The sequence below is a fragment of the Rousettus aegyptiacus genome, unplaced genomic scaffold (genome assembly GCF_014176215.1).
Source record: "Rousettus aegyptiacus isolate mRouAeg1 unplaced genomic scaffold, mRouAeg1.p scaffold_m13_p_12, whole genome shotgun sequence".
Taxonomy (NCBI): Eukaryota; Metazoa; Chordata; class Mammalia; order Chiroptera; family Pteropodidae; genus Rousettus; species Rousettus aegyptiacus.
The window spans coordinates 35,197,971-35,204,806 of NW_023416287.1; the positions used below are offsets into that span (position 1 = coordinate 35,197,971).

The window sequence follows — 6,836 nt, forward strand, 5'->3', positions numbered from 1 at the left end:
TAAGAAATCAGCTGATAGTCTTATGGGAGATCCCTTGTGAGTAACAAACTGCTTTTTTCGTTGCTTTTAAGAATCTCTTTTTGTCTTTAACCTTTGACATTTTAATTATGATGTGTTTTGGTGTGGGCCTCTTTGGGCTCATCTTGTTTGGGACTCTATGTGCTTCCTAGACTTGTATGTCTGTTTCCTTCACCAGGTTAGGGAAGTTTTCCATTGTTATATCTTCAAATACACTTTTCAATTCCTTGCTCTTTCTCTTCCCTGTCTTGTACCTCTATGATGTGAATCTTGGTGAGCTTGATGTTGTCCCAGAGATCTCTTAAACTGTCCTCATTTTTTAAAATTCTTTTTTGTTGCTGCTATTCCAGTTGGATGTTTTTTGCTTCCTTGTCCCTCAAATCGCTGATTCGATCCTCTGCTTCATTTAATCTACTATTGATTCCCTCTAATGTATTCTTCATTTCAGTTATTGTATTCTTCATTCATGATAAGTTCTTTTTTTATGTTTTCTCTCTGCATTTTTATGTTTCTTATGTTTTTGTTAAAGTTTTCACTGAGCTCATCTACTCTTCCCCTAAGTTAATTGAGCATCGTTATAACCAGTGTTTTGAAATGCATATGGTAGATTGCTTGTCTTTATTTTTGTATTTCTTTATTTTAGAGTTTTGTCCTGTTCTGTCATTTGGGACATGTTTCTTTGTCTCTTCATTTTGGCTGCCTCCTTGTGTTTGTTTCTGTGTATTAGGTAGATCTGTTATGTCTCCCAGTCTTGGAAGAGTGGTTTTACATATTGTAGGGCCCAGTGGTGCAGTCTCCCTGGTCACCTAAGTTGGCTGTTTCAGATGTGTGCCTTATATGAGTCGTGTGTGCCCTCCTGTTGTAGTTGAGTCTTGATTGCTGTTGGCATGTGAGTAGATTGATTTTCAGGGTGCTTGGATGTGAGGAATGGCTGTGACTACAGTGGACAAGCTATTATCCGTGGGCTGACCACGTGGAATAGGATTCACTTTAACGGGGCTATGGTTCCTGCTAGTCATCCCTTTGGGTGTGTCATTTGTGGAGGTAGTTGCGTGATACTCTGGTGTGATCTGAAGCCCACCACCCAGTGTCTTGGTTCTGGGGCCTCTTGTGATGAACGCTAAGGTCAGCCACAGCCTGCGCCCTGCCTGGGGCCACCTAGTATGAGCTACAAAGTGATTTGCAGACAGTTGTCACTCGTGCTGGGTTTGGAGGTGCCTGGGATAGGTTAAGCTGCAAACTAGGCTGGCTGCCAGTAGTGCCAGGCTTGGTGCTGCTTAGCTACATTGCATGCCAGGGCCAGACACTTGTTTATTTGAGGTTTGTGGTCCTTTGAGAGATTTTAGGAAAGACTGCATGCAGCATAAGCTGGATGGAAAAGTGGCTAGAAGAGCCTTGGGTGAGCCTGCAAGTTGAGTGAGGCAGGGTCTCAGGGAATCACCAGTGCAGAGTGAATGGTATAAGCCAGGTTGTTGGAGACTCAGACTTGGTGCCTACCTGCACTCGCAGGCTGGGTGTGAGGAAGGCTCAGTAGTACAACAAAGGCGCCCACCTGCTAGCTCTGAACAGTGTTGCCTGCCAGCTTCCTCTCCAGCTTTTGCCCTGAAACCAGATAATTCGGTTCTTACCTGTATGTCTCTGGTGCCTTTTAAGAGGGCCGCTGGGTCTCCAGCTGCCTGCTGTCTCAGCCACAATCTCTACTGGTTTTCACAGCCAGAAGTTGTGGAGACTTCACTTCCTGGCCCTGGATACCTAGGCTGGGGAGCCCAGTGTGGTACCAGGGCTCCTCGCTCCTCAGGGAGGACCTCTGGATGGAGATACCCATCCCCATTCTTATTTGTCACACGTATGGAACCTGCCCATTCTGTGTCTCTCCCCCTCTTACCAGTCTCAACATGGCTTCCTCTTTATATTTTTAGCTGTAGAACTTCTGTTCAGCTAGACTTCAGGTGGTTCTCAATGATGGTTGTTGTGTAACTTCATTGTAATTTTGAAGTGGTTGTGGGAGGAGAAGAACACAGCATTTACCTATTCTGCCATCTTGACTGGAACTAACAGGAATTCCAATTAGAACTTATATCTGAGGGAATAGAAACTGCTCCGGTAAGTTTAGCATTTAGTTAAACATTTGGGTGACATATGCCTGCCTCATAAATCTTACCAAGATCAGCTGGTTCTTGTTGTAACCTAAGAATTACAGAGGGAAACTTGAGACACTTGGACATTTTATACAGGAGAACCTGCCATCCCTTGAGCAGTACTGAAAATATCCCAAGAACAAGTGTTTTGTTTATTCCCTGTCCCTATGCTTGGTTTATTCCCAACCCTCTGCCTCCCTTATTGTTAAAAATATTTGGAAATGAGGCTTTGTATTTTTTTAAAGGAATTTGTCTATTTTATCTATGTTGTCTAATTTGTGGGCATAAAGTTGTTCGTGATATATACTTTTTATCCTTTTAATATCTATAAATCTGTACCATTGTTGCCTTTTTGATTCCTTATATTCATAACTTGTATCTTTTTTCTTGGTAAGTTCATCAGTTTTATTGATCTTTTAATTTATTTTTTTTTCTGTTTAAAATTTTATTTTTCTCCATTATCGTCTATATTTTCCCCCTACTTATTTGTTTTGGTTTTACTATACTTTTGTTCTTTTAGTACCTGAAGGTGAAAACTCAGATTATTGACTTCACAGCTTCTTCTCTAGTAGACGTATTTAATGCTGTAAATTTCCTTCTGAGAACTGGCTTAGGTGAATATCTTAAGTTCACTCTGTTGTATTTTCATTTTCATTTACTTTGACATGTTTTCTTATTTGTCTTGTAACTTCTCTTCGTTACAGAGGCCATTTAAAAGTGTATTGTTTAATTCCTGGATATTTGTTTTGATGTATTTATGATTGCTAAGAATAAAGTTCTAATAAATTAGAAACTTTGGTGAGAATGCATTTGAAATTATACATAACAACATGGCAGATTTTTCACAGTAAAGTGAAACAATGTCACACTATGTCATTATATAAACTTGGAAAAGGGTATCTTCAGCTATTTTGTTATGCTTGGTCATATTTTTAATAGAATTTGAAAACAAATTTCAGGACCTTTCTGAGTGATGTGTCTTATCTTTGTTCTTAGTGCATTATCATTGGGCAGAACTGGATCCTGAAAAATTCATGAAAGATGCTAAGTATCTACACTGCTTTAAGAATTTGGAACTGAGTCATTAAAAGGAAGACAGAAATAAGAAATTGAGAACCTGAAGAGCCCTGCAAAACAACAACAACTACAACAAAACCACCAAAGGAACGTTTCCATTTCCTGTTGTTACTAATAGAGAAAGTGTCCTCCGAGTACAGGGGAGTGTGCCCCGTCCACGTGGCAGCAGGGCATACACCTGTGGCTCCCCCACAGGAAGGTATTGTTGGTTCCTATGATGTCTTGGCTTGCATTTGGAACAGGCTGGCACAACATCATTTGTCATTAAGTTCTCCTTTCACAGTGTGGTTTATTTCTGCGTGTCCATGATGGATCTCAAATGCATTCATGCTGTCCATGTTTTTCCCAGCACTGGCCAATCCAGGGCCCATGTTAAGGTGTAAAGAGAACAATTATCAGTGATTATGTATTGTATGAGACCTTCGCATCTTGTAAATTTTCTCTTTTTTTCTAAAAAGAAATAATAAAACTACAAATCTCCATGGCTACTTTATTAATAAACAAATCCTTCTGTGTTTCTGCTTAAGGACTTTTTTCTATAGAAAAACATGTGTGACCACTCTCTATATCATGCTTTTTCCCCCCAATAATCCTCTTGTAAGAGGCCTTCCCAGAGTGACCTACACAGGTTTCTGATTCTACAGGGAGAGCCTGTCTGTGGTAATTTATAATTGATGAAATTTTATTTGGACATGAGATAGCAGGAAATGGGAGTGCACGTAGGAAGGGAATCTAGTTTCAGAATGGCCTGATTACTGAGCCCAAGTGTGACTGCCATGTATGGTTTATCTACCATAGGGAGGTAGGAGAAATGCCTCAGCACGTTAGACCATATGGATGCCCTTTTTCAGGAGTTGAATGGTTGTTCATATTTCCAAGCCAACATCCCCATCGTTATGTGAAGAAAGAACCACATTCTGTCAAAGAGTTTCTCAGTTCATATTAATCTAGTGGCATAGCTATGGTGATCATTTTGAGATATATGGTATCAAGAATAATATATGCATTTATATAATGTATCTATACTATATTAATGATTACATAAACAGAGTTATCCTCTCTTGAAATAGTTATGAATTGATACAGATGGTCCATTATAATCCATGATCATTTAAACCTCTAGCTTTGAAATCATTGCATACAAACTCCTGGTCAGCTGTCCCAGCTCTATGGGCAGTGAAGTGCAAGAAACCCTTGTGTTCGATTTATCTAGGTAGGCTTTTACAGAGTGAATTCAAATTTAAAGTTACTTGACTATACAGTTTTGTAACTCGGCTGTAAGGTTGTGGATTGGCTGAACAGATTTGTCATATGTTTCCCTACCACAACACTTTATCATCACCAAGTAATGCTTGTTAAACAGCTGCAGCCTATTCTTGTGGTAATGGGTAATGAGGATAGCATAGAGAGAAGAGCTAATGTGTTTGATCTTTAGATGGTGGTAATATGATAAAGTCCCACATAGCTCAGAGTCTAGTTCCTGGATCTCATTTTAAAGGGACTTAGACAAATTGGAATGTGAGCAGTGACATGGAGTCAACTTACTGAAGGGTCTGAAAACCATAAAGGAAGAAGAGCTCAAGATTGAAAAACAAAACTCTGAATATTTGAAAGATAAGGACAAGACACTGGGTAAGGAACAAAACTAGGAGTAGTGGGTAGAAGTTGTATTAACATAGATGCTACCATGATGCAAGGTGAAGCACGATTTAAAAGTGGATGGTGATGGAAGAAACTGGGCAAAACAGTATAATGATAGAAGCTTCACTCATCCTCTCTTGTGACCACATTGAAGTTGAGATGGAAACACAGCAGATGGCAAGCAGAGTCACCTGGGGGTCTAGATGAGCAGAAGCCCTACAACTAAGAAGAGAAATAAGAAATCACCCTGCAACAGTTGAGGTAGGAAGGGATGAAGATGGGAGGCTGCCCAGTCACCAGCAGGTGAATGAGACAGAAGCTAATGTAGCTGCAGCTGGCAGCTGTAGATGCCTCTTACAGGGGCCATGTCTGTGGGCAGACTTTCACAGTGATGGACCTGTTTGCTCTGAGCTCCAGAGCCAGATCGGCTGCCCCGGGGTCGCCAGAGACTTACAGGGGGACATTGAGTTGTCAGAGCGAGGGCCAGAAGCGAGGCTTTCTATTGGGCAGAAGTCCTGGTGGTACCCATTGTTCCTTTGTTGAGCCCACCCCATCCCAGTGTGCAGACGCAGCACCACCATACCTGAGAAGGCATCAAACTGGGTAACGGGTCACTCCATCCAGAAGATTACTTGAAACTCCACCTCCCCCAACTCGTGGCCCCACCCAAGCCACATTCAGTTGTGTCCTTGGCAAGTCCTTGCCACTTGCTGAGCAGAGCCAAGACTCACTCTGGTGGCAGCTGGCCTCGGTTTCTGGTGTGGATTCTTGAGGCAACTATAAGCACAGTACCTGTGGATTGCTTGCTGAATCTTAACAGGTGAAATGGAGTCAGGAAAAATGGAGTCAAGCAATCTCACAGATGCAGAGTTCAAAACACTGGTTATAAAGATGCTCAGTGAAATTAAGGGTTGTGTAGGTGAACTCACTGATAACTGTAACAAATGAGAAAAAAAATTATAAAAGGGAACCAGTGAGAAATGAAGAATACGTGATTTGAGATGAGTATTAGAGGGAATCAACCGAGTGGATAAAGAGGATCAAACCACCGACATAGAGGATGGGGAAGCCAAGGACACCCAATCAGAATGGCAGGAAAAAAGTAACCAAGAATATAATAATAATTTAAGGAGCCTATGGGACACAAAGGCAATGCAACATTTGTGTCATAGAGGTACTTAAAGAGGGCGAACAAGAAGTTGAATATATATTTGAAGAAATAATAATGGAAAACTTCTCTAACCTTGTAAAGGAAATAGACATACAACACCAGGAAGCTCAGAGAGTCCCCAAAAAGTCAACCTAAAGAGGCCCATATCATAACATCATAATTAAAATGCCAAATGTTAAATAAAAAGAACCTTAAAAGCAGCAAGAGAAAACCACTTAGTTACCTAAAAGGGAGCTCCCATAAGACTGGCAGCCAATTTCTCAAAAGAAGCTTTGCAAGACAGAATAGCACAATATAGTCAAAGTTTTGAAAACCCAGGATCTACAACTAAGAATGTTGTATCCAGCAAAACTATCATTTAGAGTTGCAGGACAGATAAAGAGCTTCCCAGACAAAAATAAGCTAAAGGAACTCATCGACACAAAGCCAGTATTACAAGAAATGTTGGAGGGACTTCTTTAAGAAGAAAAAATGTATCAAAATCATGAATAGAGAATGGTAATAACTCCATTCCTATCAACAAGTACCTCAAAAGGAAAAATGTTAAGTACTCCAACTAAAGATAGGGAAGGTGAATGGATAAGAAAACAAGACCCCTACATATGCTGCTAACAAGAGACTCACTTCAGATTAAAAGACACAGACTAAAAGGAAGGGGATGGAAAAAATACTGCCTTGATGGACCTAGAGGGTATTGCGCTGAATGAAGTAAGTCAGATAAAGACAAATGCCACGTGATTTCACATACATGTGGAGTCTAAAGAAGAAAATAAACAACATAAATGGAAATA

The 6,836-nt window shown here is 40.5% G+C and overlaps 1 protein-coding gene across 2 annotated transcripts in view; it reads left to right on the forward strand.

Moving 5' to 3' along the window:
* The window catches only part of DTD1 (D-aminoacyl-tRNA deacylase 1), a 143,950-nt gene extending 140,235 nt beyond the window's left edge, over window positions 1-3,715 (forward strand). For both annotated transcript variants that reach the window (XR_004953654.1, XM_016146145.2), the window contains one exon: window positions 3,153-3,715. The gene's annotated coding sequence lies outside the window, so the exon portion shown is untranslated. The remainder of the gene's footprint in view (window positions 1-3,152) is intronic.
* The last annotated feature ends 3,121 nt before the right edge of the window (window positions 3,716-6,836 follow it).